The sequence below is a fragment of the Schistocerca nitens genome, chromosome 6, assembly GCF_023898315.1.
Source record: "Schistocerca nitens isolate TAMUIC-IGC-003100 chromosome 6, iqSchNite1.1, whole genome shotgun sequence".
Lineage (NCBI taxonomy): Eukaryota > Metazoa > Arthropoda > Insecta > Orthoptera > Acrididae > Schistocerca > Schistocerca nitens.
This window is the reverse complement of record NC_064619.1, coordinates 630119356-630135129: the sequence shown is the minus strand read 5'-3', so window position 1 is coordinate 630135129 and position 15774 is coordinate 630119356.

Here is a 15774-nt window from a genome sequence, read left to right as displayed (position 1 = left end):
GCTCAGATGGTAGAGCACTTGCCCGCGAAAGGCAAAGGTCCCGACTTCGAGTCTCGGTCGGGCACACAGTTTTAATCTGCCAGGAAGTTTCATATCAGCGCACACTCCACTGCAGAGTGAAAATCTCATTCAGCAATGAAGCAGTTTGGCGTATTTTTGGTTTTTCGATACACGAAAGAGACCCTGCTGTTATATAGTTGACCGGTCACCTTGAAAATGGACAGCGTGTTTATTTCACGGAAGAGACTGCTCTACAACGTGCATCAGTTGTCCCAAAAACCACATTAACTGAGTTTTTCGAACTGTGTAACCGACCAGGTATTCCCGGTCAATTCGCAAAGACATTAATGTATACTGATGTGCCACGATATTTCACATGGAGCAAATAGTCAAAAAAGTGGGAACCACAAAAGAGAGGTTTCCGGTTGAAGGATACAACGGCATATTTATGGGAAATACATTAGGCCGATTATACACAGTCCATCCAAAGTAACGCGAATGTTTCTTCTTGCGTTTATTGTTGGCTAATGTTCCTTGACCGACGTCTTTCCAATACTTGCGAACAGTCAATGGCATTTTGTACGACACATAGCATGATGCGTGTCGCGAATTACATTTGCTGGAAGATGACAACCATTGGGATATTACACTTGCAGATGCAGCATTGAGTTCTTCTCCTCATCAAATTGCCCAATTATTCGCCATATTATTGACGACATGTTTTCCATCTCAACCTTCTGTCCTCTGGGACAAATATAAAGATTCCATGAGCGACGACATACTGCATCGCATTCGGATCGCTGACCAAGATCCCAATATCGATTTTTCGCAGGAAATATATAACGAGGCGCTAATAAAGACTGAAGATATTTGCATTGTGATTTCGAATATGCCACTCATTCATTCTGGTATGTCCTCACCTAACCGCCAAGAAACAGACATCATTAACAGTGAGATTCAGCCCGAACAACAGTTCAATACGGTCTCTTTAACTACTTTCGTTGATAATAATGAGCAACTACTCACTGATGAACAAAAGAATGTATACGGTCGAATTAATTTCTCAATTGCAGCAGAAAAAGGTGGATTCTTTTTTGGGGGGCACCAGGTGGCACTGGAAAAACGTTTCTCATCTCACTAATGCTTGCGCGCATTCGATCACAAAATCATATTGCGTTAGCAATTGCTTCATCAGGTTTCAAGGTAAAGATTCCTCGCATAGGAATGATCGGTTTGCAGAAGCCTTTGACTAGTTCAAACACAGGTGAGCAGTTTATTTTTCTAAACAATTTTCTGACTTGGCTAAATAAATAGAAGAAGTTGGCAAAAGGTGCAGCAATATTTACGAGATGAACATTATCTGCTCTGAAGTTGTCTATACATTCCGTTCTCGAGATTAGAAATTACTGTGTATGTGAAGATTCTTTAAAATATAGTATTTCAGAAAAATTTCAATACGACCTTCTTGAGGATAGTTCTGAAAGTACAGGGAACTGGCAGGGGAACACTACCGTATGTCAATCAGACAAATTTTCTGTGTGGAGATAAAAACTGTGATTTTTTACAATTTTAAGAATTTCTTTAAAATATGGAATACATGGACCAATCAAAATGAATTATTTTGATTTTTTAGAAACATGTAAAGATTACACATATTTGATTCTCTCTCTCCAGTAGACTGTGATATGACTGTGTTAGTGGTTACTTGCCTGTAGTAACATACCACAGTGGTTACTCTGCGTAAATGGTCATGTGAAAATTGAAATGTGATGTATGCAAAGATAGTTTAGATTTTCATAAAGTCATGAATAATGAAGAGTACTTCATGCTTCCAAAAAACTTCCATCAAGAAGGCTTACTTTACTCACGTCCATTTGCTGTTAATGTTGCATATATGGATATATACAGTAAAATCGCTGTTTCTAAGATTTTAGTACTGCGTTTGGAAAAAAAATTGCAGCAGGAGAAAAACCAAAGACAATAGGCTACATCTACATATATACTCAGCTAGCCATCAAGCGGTGTGTGGCGGAGGTCATAATTCGCTCCAAAATCATATTCCCCCCTCTGTTCTAATCGCGGATCGCGCGAGGGAAAAACGACTGTCAGAACGCTTCAGTACGAACTCTTATTCCCTTATCTTTGAATCTCGATGATTGCGCGATTTGAATGTTGGTGGTAATAATATATGGTCTACATCCTTGGTGAAGATCGGATTTTGGAATTTAGTGAGCTACCCTTTCTGTTTAGCGCGCCGTCTATCTGCAAGTGTGTCCCACTTCAAACTTTCTATGAGACGTTACCGCTTCCAAAGACTGGGCATTTATTTTGTGCTCGTACATTAATGGCGATTTTGCCTTGTTATACGCAGTATCTTGGCTGGTTCAAATGGCTCTGAGCACTATGCGACTTAACTTCTGAGGTCATCAGTCGCTTAGAACTTAGAACTAATTAAACCTAACTAACCTAAGGACATCACACACATCCATGCCCGAGGTAGGATTCGAACCTGCGACCGGAGTGGTCGCTCGGCTCCAGACTGTAGCGCCTAGAACCGCACGGCCACTCCGGCTGGCCTATAAGCAGTAGGTTACGCTTACTAATATTGAGAGATAACTGCCAGTCATTACACCACGCATTTATTTTCTGCAAATCCTCATTGATTTGTTCACAACTTTCTTGTGATACTACTTTCCCGTAGACTACAGCATCATCGGCAAACAGTCTTATGCCGCTGTCAATACCATCAACCAGATGGTTTATGTAAATCGTAAAAAGCAGAGGACCTATTACGCTGCCCTGGGGCACACCTGAAATTACGCTTGTTTCTGTTGAAGTCTCTTCATTCAGGACGACATACTGCTCTCTGTATGTTATAAAACTTTCTATCCAACCGCATATGTCATCGGATAGACCGTAAGCGCGCACTTTTTGGAGCAAGCGACAGTGCGGAACTGAGTCGAACGCCTTTCGAAAGTCGAGAAATATGGCATCATCCTGGGAGCCGGTATCTAGAGCCTATTGTATATCATGCACAAAGAGGGCCAGCTGTGTCTCGCATGACCGCTGTTTCCTAAAACCGTGCTGGTTTCTGCAGCTGAGCTTCTCAGTGTCTAGAAAGGTCATTATGTCTGCACACAAAATATGTTCCATGATTCTACATCAAATCGATGTCAGTGAAATTGGCCGGTAATTATGTGCATCCGCTTTTCTACCCTTTTTATAGATTGTTACGACCTGTGCCTTCTTCCAGTCCCCTGGAACTTGCCGCCTTTCCAATGATCTCTGATAGATGACGGATAAGAATGGTGCTATATTTGTAGGATAGTCTACATAAAATCTTTCGGGGATACCGTCTGGGCCAGATGCCTTCCTGGAGTCTAAAGATCTTAATTGTTTTACAATTCCGGATACACTAAACACTATGTCAGCCATCCTTTCGCTTGTTCGATAATTGAAAGGGGGAATGGTGCTGCAGTCCTCTATCGTAATCGAGTATTTGAAGCCCGCATCTCGTGGTCGTGCGGTCGCGTTCTCGCTTCCCACGCCCGGGTTCCCGGGTTCGATTCCCGGCGGGGTCAGGGATTTTCTCTGCCTCGTGATGGCTGGGTGTTGTGTGCTGTCCTTAGGTTAGTTAGGTTTAAGTAGTTCTAAGTTCTAGGGGACTTATGACCACAGCAGTTGAGTCCCATAGTGCTCAGAGCCATTTTTTGAGTATTTGAAAGCTAGGTTTAAAACTTCGGCCTTCTGTTTATCATTATCAGTTACATTACTCATACTGTCAGCAAGAGAAGGTATTGAATTATTTGTAGCCTTCATAGATTTTACGTACGACCAAAATTTTTTGGGGTTATTTTTAGAATCTGCAGGTAAAATATTGCTTTCAAATTCGTTAAAAGAATCTCTCATTGTCCTTCTGACAGCTGCTTTCATTTCGCGTAATTTATGTTTGTCAGCGGGGCAGTGAGTATGCAGAAAGTTTAATTACAACCATACTGTATGTGTTAATCATGTACTTTGGCACATACAAATATCGCGATGGCTCCTGCGATAACCACAATATATTAGTAGTATTTTTCTTTCTGTGTCGATTTGTGCACTAACTGTTTATTAAATAATTCTGATACACTATGTTGTCAGTAGATTAAGTGTTGTTCTTCACAGAAACTATTTAAGTTGTGTTAGATAGATGCATAAGAGGTAGATTGACTTCTGTGAAAGTAGTCTCATCACGGTATAAGAAAAACGACGGTTACCTGAATTTTGAATGAAGTTACCACACAAAATTGTGTTAAGGTAAACGATTTGCCTTCTGTAAACAGCGAATTTGTGTTGAGACTTTTCTCGCTTAGTGAGGTACTACCGTTGTCAAGCCAAACTAAGCTTGGTACAGGTACTACTGTGGTGCGATGGCATAGGTAGTGATGTATTGCTACACTCTGCTATGTTTATACCTCTTGGCAAACAACAGCGCTTGGGTGGACACCAGGCATGTGTGTGTTACTGGAAGATATCCCAGAAGCAGAGGTCTTCAGATGGGCATTTAAGAACATACATAATATTACTAAATGAGAGATAATTACCGTTGAAATCCACACACAAGAGCTGGATATCTGTGTACTTCGGAGGCAAACTGAACTGTTTTAATAAGTGTAAAGGGATATTGTTACTATGAACTGAGTCATCATGCGGGTCTAGTGACTATATTCATCTTCATACCGGAAAAGTGGATGACTGGTGCATAGGTTGTGAAAAATATTAAACTGATCTGGAAGAGTACGCGCGCTCCAGCCCAGAACCATGGGCGTTCTCTTACCTTGGGTGGCTGATGTGCTCATGTGAACCAATGACTTCTGAGTGTGTGTGAACTATCGGCGATGTGACGCTGTGTTCGCCTGCGCTGCTCACCGACGATCACTTCGTCACTTCGTGTGATACAGCACTGCTGAGCCACCAGCTCTGCGAGGGCGTTGCTGGTATGAAATTTTGCTATGCAAGCTGTGTTTCGTGTTCGACTAAAGACTCCCAGCGACGACACTGTCTATGCATTGACAGATTTTTCAATTGGTAATTGAATCATGGCTTGTACTGTTCCAACGACGTGTTACTTGCTTTCAAACAGCACCATGAGACTTTTGTAAAGTTTACGATGATTACACACTGATTAACCAGAAAATTACGACCTCCTACCTAACAGTCGGTATGTGCATCTCTGGCGCGGACAACAGCGGCGGCGGATCGTGGCATGGAAGCAATGAGGCCTTGGTAGGTCGCTGGAGAGAGCTGACACCACATGTGCACACACAATTCACCTGATTCCCGTAAGTTGCGGAGAGGGGTGGTGGTGGGGGTGAGGGAGAGGGGTGCTGAATTCTGACGTCACGTCCAATCACATCTCAGATGTGTCCAATAAGGTTCAGATTGGGGACCAGCACACCTATAAGAACTCGCCACTATGTTCCTCGTACCATTCCATCACACTCCTGGCCTTATGACATGGCGCGTTATCTTCGTGAAAAATGCCACTGCTGTAGGGATACATGATCGTCATGAAGGAGTGTACGTTGTCTGCAAACAGTCTACGATACCGCTTTGCTGTTATGGTGCCTTGCACCAGCTTCTCTTGATCCATAGATCATCCATGCGAATGTTCTCTAGACCATAATGGAGCCGCCGCTAGCTCATCCCCGTCCTGCAGTACAGGTGTCAAGGAGTTGTTCCACTGGAAGGTGACGGATTCACGCCCTCGTACCAGCATGACGAAGGGGGTATCGGGATTCATCAGCCCATGTAATGCTCTGTCACTGCGCCAATGTACAGTCCACATGATGACATGCCCATATCTGTCATAGTTGCTGATGTTGTGATGTTAATAATCGCACTTTCATCGGTCGGCGCCTGCAGTCCCATAGTTAGGAGTGTTTGGCACACTATTTGTTCAGTCACACTTGTACTCCTCCCAGCATTAACGTCTTATGTTATTTCTAACACAGTTCGCTGCCTGTCCTGTTTTACCAGTCTGGCCAGCCTACTGTCTGACATCTGTAATGAGGGGTCCCTTTGCAGTATCAAGGGGAAGAATAGAACCGTGGCCATTCCTAGCTTGATCACGTTTTTGCCTTGGTATTTTGACTGTTCTTTGGACTTCTGAAGGTTTTTTCCTCTGTTCGCTTTTTAACGCATTTTCCCTCACTTTTTCATGTTTTGAATTGTGGTCCTCTTTTTGGGTTTGACATCTACTTTCCAAATTTTACAGAAGTGCAGGCAGGTTGGGGAAGGACGCCTTACTGTGGTGAATGGACTCTTCACTGTGCACTGTTATCTATTGCACCCGTCAATCAAGTGTATATATCTTTGCACTCAAAGTCCAACGCAGTAGCCAGTCCATCGTGGTGGGGTTACCTTGTGCCTTCTCAGTGGTAGCCCTGTGACAATGAAGGGATCGCACTGCTGTGGTACCCACGTCAGCCAAGGAGTAGTCACCTATCCAGATTACCAGGACTCTGGCCGACAACCACTGGTTGCCTTTGCCTCGGCTGTGTGGTGCCCATGGGGAAAGTCTCCGAAGAGTGACTAGTGTCAGGGTGGATGATACCACAATGAAATGGATCAAACTAAATGGTGGCTGTGCCAACAGTGACGTCTCAACATTGAGGAACAGCGATTTTAATGCAGAGGTTTACAAATCTTATGGCATTTCCGTCTTTGACCATGCCTCAGGACGTAAGGAGGAATGGAAGTCGACAGTTTGCTGAGTTCTTGATTTGTTTCTGAACTGATGGTGTGGCTCTCGCTACAACGGAGTCACTGTTTTTCGTTGAAAATACTGAAAATCGTTTTGGGGAGGTTGCTGCAATAGATAAGATGAGAATGTCGCACGTCAATCAGCTGTGGGCACTTCAGGCCTGTGTCAAGATGGGAGATACACTTGTCACCATTTATCCTCATAACATGCTAAATAGATTTCAAGTTGTTATCTTCCATTGGGACCTAACGTTACAAACTGATGAAGAACTGTCTATTAATACGGCGTGGCGTGGAGTCCATTTTGTTGACAGCATTTTGAGGGGACCCACGGATAATAAAGTGCTTTTATTGTGGCCTTTGAAGGCAACATTTTATCAGAGATGGTTATGGCCATTGTTTATAATTGTGATGTTAGGCCTTATTTTCCTCCTCCAATGAAACGTTTTAGGTATCTAAAGTTTGGACATATGTCCTCCCATCTATAGGGCATGTGGATGGGCATCCCACGAGGGCAGCCCTTGCGACAAACCCTCTCAATGTATCAACGGCCTGGAACTGCAGACTCCTCGTTCACTTCAATGGTCAGTGTTTAAGAGGGAAAAGAAAATTCAAGAGTATAAAATGCTTGACCGCGTGTTTTATTAAGATTCAAAGAAAAAGTTTGAAAGACTCCATGCGACTGATTTGGTCTGGAATTTTGAGACTGCTGTTCAACAGCCTATACCTCATGTGATGGAAAGGTCTCACACGACGCCACCTGGCCTTTGTCTTATTCCATGGCCTGCCGTATAGCTGGAGGAAGAAATGTCACCCCGCTCGCCCCCTATACCACCGGTGCGACCAGAGATGCGTAGTCGTCTTCTGGTGTCGTCAGGGATGTGGACATCTGTCAAGATGCTCCCCTCTCAAGACAATGACCAGCAGCCACAGGCTGTGGGCCGAAGAGAAGTGCTGTCCCCTTCGCCCCAGAATAGAAGTTTTGTATCCCGCCTGGAAGGTGGCGCGTGGGTTGGATCAGAAAAGGTAAAACACGTCGGTACTGCTGTATGAATTTAAATCCCCTTTACTCTAGCAATAAGAATACATAACTTGGAATGAGGTGCGATGCTAAAGCGAAGTGTCCTGGCTGGCTGCACCTGATGAAATGGGGCCGAATCTGTAGCGGAGCTCATAGAGTTGCACAACACCAGCTAGAGGGCGCTGCCGTCGGTGTCTCGTGGTAGTGCCAACCTTTGAAACTATGTGGCATCGTTACTATCGATACCACAAGAAGATTGGGAAATCTTCACAGAAATGGCAGTCTCACAAGGATAAGAACGATAAGCAGAAATGTAACTACCCTCTGAGGCTTCCTGCAGAGGTCGAGCCTATCCACTGATGACGGATCACACCATCAGGTTGTCTACGACCTGGTAGCGAACTAATCACACCCATCTTTTGCATTTGGCTCATCCTCAGACCTCACTCCAACGATCCTTCAATGGAACTGTATTGGGTACTAGCGCCATCTGACCGACTCTGACTTACTCTGTAATTGGCAGAGACTTAAGGGAACACAGTTTGCGACAACATGTCTCCCTGCATGCAAATTCTATGGTACCATTCGCGTTAATGTCGACAGAACGCCTGGTGGTGTCTGTACCCTCATGCGATCTGATACTTCCAGAGAACAGGTGCCCCTCACCACTTCACTAGAGGCCGCGGCTGTTAGTGTCAACCTGTCAGTTCGTATGACAGCGTCGAACGTTTATCTACACCCAGACGGACGTTTCCAGTATCACGAGTTGTTAGAGTGACTGGAAAAGCCATCTCACCTCTTCCTCTTACTGGGAGACTAACGCAAGCGCGGGTTTTATTATTGCACGAGCAGTGGCGCGGCGCATTTTGTAAGCCACTTTCGCTGCTCAGTTCTGTAGTATTGACATTAATTAGTTTATTGTTTTTAAGGGTAGGTATGTATCAATCAGAATAATATTAATTATATCGAAATAAAAAATTTTACTGTGCAGTTAATACGAATACTTTATTATAAGCACAGTGGAAAAAACTAAGAAATAATGTTTAATATTTAGTCAAGAAATGTGTATACAGTGTTGCTCACTTATAGTGGGAAAGAATGTTTCGTTATTTAACATGGCTGCTAATTATATTTTATTTAGAGAAGTTGATATACATCTAAACACATAAATTACATAGTTCTAAAAAGCTATATTTCGCTGTCAGCGTTGAAAATTAAGATACTCATAGTGAACGCATACGGAAACCATATTATAACAGCTTACAGACAGGCCATGTTCACTACTTAGTAATTTAAGAGATGTCAAGATTGAAATCACTAACCATCAGAGTTTGCAGGTGTAACTTGGCACTTTTCACAGGTGTAACTAACACTTGTATGCTTCCTGCATACAAAACTATTACAAGAATCACACTTTATTGTTGTTTTAATATTCTTGGCTCTTCCACAAATAACACAGCGCCCCCGTTTCTTAGCCGAATGCTTCTCAACTTGCTCAGATGTTGTCCGGTACCTTTGAAGGAACAGCGATATGTCCTAGTGAAGGCTCTGAATTTTGGCTCTTTCTATTAGATGTAGTTTCATGAGGTCATAAGCCAGGTTATTCAGAAATATTCTTCTCCCAACCTTCCGATTTAGTCCATTTTAGGATCTGGGCGTGATACCAGCAATTTCCGTTACAGCGAAAAAGATCACCAAAGGGCACCTTCTCGTTATACGAGCCACAGAATATTTGCCACACATCTGGGCGACTGTATCAACGCCGCCCTTAGTGGGATTGTAATCTAACACAACCTCTGGCTTTCGAGAATCTTCATCGATAGTACCTGAATCATGCATAATTGACTACAACAAAACCGCCCTGTTCTTCTTCGGTACGAGGGAAACCAACGTCAAATCGTTTTTATATGCGAAGACGGATGGTCCAGGTACTCGATTTTTCTTAGGCAGTAATTCCAAGGAAATTTCCCGTTTATTCTCTCTGAGTTTCGTGATACACGTAAGCCTTTTACCTAATAGCGACATAGCCAAGGGGCAACTAGTGTACCAATTGCCCACATTTATGTCTCTGTTGGATCCCTCTATATGAGTCACGCTGAATTTGAGACTACATAAGGTCCTTCGGGCTGCTTTCCACGATATACCTCCAAATATCATAATGCCATATTTGGCAGGTTTGTTGGAGATATATTGCACAAATCCACAACGACCACAAAAAGCTTTGAAGTTTCTCATCAATGGCTACAAACTCACTGATTCTGTACGTACTTTTGGAATTGGTTACAAATTCATCCAAAAGATAACTTACTGTGGCTAACTTATCAGATCTCCTCCTCTTTTCTTGTGCGTTTATCGTCGAAACCAATACAATGCAGCAAGAATAGAAACAACTTGTAGCTCATCACAGCATCCAATTTCGATTCCTGATCCATCGGTATTCTACACTTCCATTACATTCGTGGTTAGCTTTCTTCATTCCGAAGAGATACAGGAACCCAAGGAGTGCCAGTATGTCACTTCTCGTCGTTTCTTTATTGTGTCTTTCTCTCTGATAATAAGAGAATTCTAGTTTGAGGTGAATATATTTGTTTGTATATTTCACAATAGTATCGATCATTTCCATGTTAATCATCTTGAGGAATCCAGAAATCTCGGTTGTTACATCCCTGACAATAGCCTTTGGGTCCAGGAAAAATGTTCACAATATTTTTTTCTTTCTCGCTTTGCTAGTCGCAGTCCATTTAGAAGTTTTGTCTCTTCCCACAGGCCAATCACCAATAGAACCTGATTGACAGTTATTGTCTTCATTTTCGTCTGATTCGTACTCTTGTTCCCTTTCAGTTTAATGGTCATTACGAGTAATTACCTCCACTTCCTCATCAGTATCATCGTCTGATATAGTGTCTACATCTTCCGTAGACTCTGGATCTTCATTCAAGAGCCATTCGAGTTCCTCGTTAGTTAAACGCTTTATTGCCCTAAAATAAGAATTCGTATTGAACACGGACCATAGGAACGTTGTTGGTAAAATAACACGACCAGTCGCGCGGTGCCCCGAGTGAGCCGGAAGCGACAGCGTTGCACTAAATTCTCCGTTTAACAAATTCCTTAGCACCCACAATTATTGCGCCGCACACAACAGTCGTCAGAACGATAATGAATGAATACGTCGAGTCTCAAAGGTCTCCGTTGTTACCAACACGTTGGATACGCCGAGTATGTAAATTTGGCGTACTCCGTACGCCGGCGCACTTGCTCGAGGTTCAACGCCCACAATCCTCTGTGCGACGGCGACACTGTGTCTGCTGGACGCTGAGCACTAGGACAATTTTTGGAATTGTTTGTCTGCTACTATCACTGGAGCTGCAACACATTGCAATGTGGCCCACGTAACATACTCAACTAGTAATCTCACAGTCTGCAGCCCCAGTATCTTACCCCTGATGCAATGGCGCGTCCGTGATGATGTTTGTGACAGCGACCATTTTCCTATCGTTTTTTCTCACAGACACCTGGAACATGCTCCCTTCGGAAAGCTGACTAGCAGGATTTCTCCTGTACAGCCACTTTTGAAGCCATTTGGGGAACTGATTTCGACAAAGTCCTACAGGATACTCTGTTGCTATTATTCATGGTGCAGCAGCAGAGATACCCTACTCCTCTGGCTCATCCCAACGACCACCGGTGCCATGGTGGTCTGAAGATACAGCTACAGCTGTCAGGAAACACCGCAGGGCGCTTCAACGGCACAAGCGTAATCCGTCTACTGATAATTTAATAGGGACTCACGGCGAAAGCGCGGTTTTTGATAAAGAAAAGGAAGCATGAGTGTAGCGTTAGAAGCAATATGTATCATCTATGCAATCAAATACCCCATCGACCCAAGTATGGACTAAGCTCCGCCGCATTTGCGGCCATCCACCACCAACGGCGATTCCTGGCACCCTTGTCAATGGTAACATCCGTACTGATACTGTGGTACTTGCCGAATGTTTTGTGGCCCACTTTACTGAAGTGTCCGCTTGCAATGATTACCATCCACATTTCGTGACATGGAAACACATTACTGAGTGCTGCCCGTTTTCCTTCCATGCACATTGCTCTCTATCATAATATAAACACTCCGTCTTCAGGCCACAAGTGGCCCATCGGGACCATTCGACCGCCGTGTCATCCTCAGATGAGGATGCGGATAGACGGGGCGTGTGGTCAGCACACCGCTCTCCCGATCGTTATGATGGTTTTCTGAGACCGGAGCCGCTACTATTCGGTCGAATAGCTCCTCAATTGGCATCACGAGGCTGAGGGCATCCAGAAAAATGGCGACAGCGCACGGCGGGTCGGATGGTCACCCATCCAAGTGCCGGCCACGCCCGACAACGCTTCACTTCGGTGATCTGACGGGAACCGGTGTATCCACTGCGGCAAGGCCGTTGCCCCGTTCTCTAGCATACAACGTCCGTTTTAGTGAATGGGAGCTTTACAGGGCTTTGGTAGAGTGTCGAGATATGGCCTCTGCAGCACACAAAATCCACAAACAAATACTCAAACATCTTCGTGCTGAAAGAATGAAACATATCCTTGGGCTTATAAATCGTATTTGGCGGGAAGGAGAATTTACCTCCTGAACCGTGAATTTACTTTCAAAACTTTTTCTTAAGAATTTGCTTTATTTACTAGCGATTCATGAAGAACATTAACACATTTAATCACACTATGTGAGCGTGGGTAACTGATGGAAAACAAATCCAATTTCTTTCAACAAATGGAAATTTTATTCCTAAAAGCCTTTTTTAGAAACAGATTTAAAATTATAATCAGAAAGCACCCTTTAAATATCAAGTTACAATTTATTCAGAGGAAGAAAGAACAAATTTTTGACAGTATGAGCTTTCGGGTGAGAACCTTGCCGCTCCCTTTTGACAAGGCCGTAGTCACGACGGCTCACAACAACCTCTGAAAGACTACACTTGTGCAAATCTGCAACACACCAGATTACTTTAAACTAAAAATTTTAACGACTCACACAAGCACATAAACTATGCACCCCGTAGGAAGGATAGAAATGGTACAAAACACTAACATTAAAGATTAACTTGTCAGCGAAGGTGCAACTTGATTAAAAAAAACTCTTACGGTGGAAGGCTGGCAACCTTATATACTAAAATGATCATTTAAATAAAAACTCATGAAATGTCGTCTCACATAAAATATACAAGGTTGGCCAAACATGCTCTACATTACATACACTCCTGGAAATGGAAAAAAGAACACATTGACACCGGTGTGTCAGACCCACCATACTTGCTCCGGACACTGCGAGAGGGCTGTACAAGCAATGATCACACGCACGGCACAGCGGACACACCAGGAACCGCGGTGTTGGCCGTCGAATGGCGCTAGCTGCGCAGCATTTGTGCACCGCCGCCGTCAGTGTCAGCCAGTTTGCCGTGGCATACGGAGCTCCATCGCAGTCTTTAACACTGGTAGCATGCCGCGACAGCGTGGACGTGAACCGTATGTGCAGTTGACGGACTTTGAGCGAGGGCGTATAGTGGGCATGCGGGAGGCCGGGTGGACGTACCGCCGAATTGCTCAACACGTGGGGCGTGAGGTCTCCACAGTACATCGATGTTGTCGCCAGTGGTCGGCGGAAGGTGCACGTGCCCGTCGACCTGGGACCGGACCGCAGCGACGCACGGATGCACGCCAAGACCGTAGGATCCTACGCAGTGCCGTAGGGGACCGCACCGCCACTTCCCAGCAAATTAGGGACACTGTTGCTCCTGGGGTATCGGCGAGGACCATTCGCAACCGTCTCCATGAAGCTGGGCTACGGTCCCGCACACCGTTAGGCCGTCTTCCGCTCACGCCCCAACATCGTGCAGCCCGCCTCCAGTGGTGTCGCGACAGGCGTGAATGGAGGGACGAATGGAGACGTGTCGTCTTCAGCGATGAGAGTCGCTTCTGCCTTGGTGCCAATGATGGTCGTATGCGTGTTTGGCGCCATGCAGGTGAGCGCCACAATCAGGACTGCATACGACCGAGGCACACAGGGCCAACACCCGGCATCATGGTGTGGGGAGCGATCTCCTACACTGGCCGTACACCACTGGTGATCGTCGAGGGGACACTGAATAGTGCACGGTACATCCAAACCGTCATCGAACCCATCGTTCTACCATTCCTAGACCGGCAAGAGAACTTGCTGTTCCAACAGGACAATGCACGTCCGCATGTATCCCGTGCCACCCAACGTGCTCTAGAAGGTGTAAGTCAACTACCCTGGCCAGCAAGATCTCCGGATCTGTCCCCCATTGAGCATGTTTGGGACTGGATGAAGCGTCGTCTCACGCGGTCTGCACGTCCAGCACGAACGCTGGTCCAACTGAGGCGCCAGGTGGAAATGGCATGGCAAGCCGTTCCACAGGACTACATCCAGCATCTCTACGATCGTCTCCATGGGAGAATAGCAGCCTGCATTGCTGCGAAAGGTGGATATACACTGTACTAGTGCCGACATTGTGCATGCTCTGCTGCCTGTGTCTATGTGCCTGTGGTTCTGTCAGTGTGATCATGTGATGTATCTGACCCCAGGAATGTGTCAATAAAGTTTCCCCTTCCTGGGACAATGAATTCACGGTGTTCTTATTTCAATTTCCAGGAGTGTATATACCGCCTCTGAAGATGATAGGCAAGATAAAAACATATTTCAGGAATTCGGCCGTTACACTGCAAGCAGTAAATTCGTTTAACACACCGAATCCGACAAATGTGACAGAGGAAGCTATTAACGTACGGCAGACCGACAGAATGACAGACACTAACTGCCTAACATATGCGGACGAGAGACAGACGAAGAAGCTGGGGACGACGGACTGGCCAAGAAAACAAGTAGAATTTAACAAGTAAATGAAACAACATATCACGAATCACTTCTGACAAACTGCGATGTCTGGCGAAGACCTGGCGCAGCACCCCCAAAACGCTCTCCCGAACCGTCCGCTGACAGCCGCTTCAACGGACGCAGGAAGGCGCGCCGATCTCCCGTCTCACGGCGTCGCAGCTCGCACTGGCCAGACCGATGTGGGTCGACTCCTGTTGCTCTCGTGTCGGCCGCGAAGCCACCACCCCTCGCTATACGGCGCGGCCCACTGGACTGACGTGGCGACCTCACATGCACCGACGCTCAAGACGGCCAAGTCACCTTGTCTCCAGAATGATATTTTCACTCTGCAGCGGAGTGTGCGCAGATATGAAACTTCCTGGCAGATTAAAACTGTGTGCCCGACCGAGACTCGAACTTGGGATCTTTCCCTTTCGCGGGCAAGTGCTCTACCATCTGAGCTACCGAAGCACGACTCACGCCCGGTAGAGCACTTGCCCGCGAAAAGCAAAGGTCCCGAGTTCGAGTCTCGGTCGGGCACACAGTTTTAATCTGCCAGGAAGTTTCAAGTCATCTTGTGTCTCAGTACGCGCCCGACCAACCGATCGATCCAACCACCAATGACCATTGCCTGAACAACCTGGAGCAGACTGGCGGCCTAACACATACTAGCACTACGGAGGACAGACAGACACTGACTGCCCCACACTGACCCGGCTGACCAACTGACCTGACACGCCGCCTAGCGAGCTCATAGCGCCCCTTTCCCACCAGAGGGAGACACAAAAGCTGCGATTGCCACAGCGGCGCCACCGTCAGAAACGGAGAGCGACTGCTTCACACAACGTGCTGCGGCGCGCTCTTTAAAACAGCAGTTTTTACCACGGCTCACCTCCCTATGGCGGAAAGATATTATTATTCCTGTCCTGGAACTGAGGAAGGATCCCACTTTTTAACTAACTCTCTAACGAATAGGCTGTGCAAGCTATTTAAACGAATGGTCAGCTGGCGCGCCCTGGCAGGAGGGCATGTATCGCTAATCCGAAGTGGCTTTCGGGCTTCCCAGTCCACCACATATCATCTAGTTAGTCTGCAATCTGCAGTGCGCAATGCTTCTGTGCAT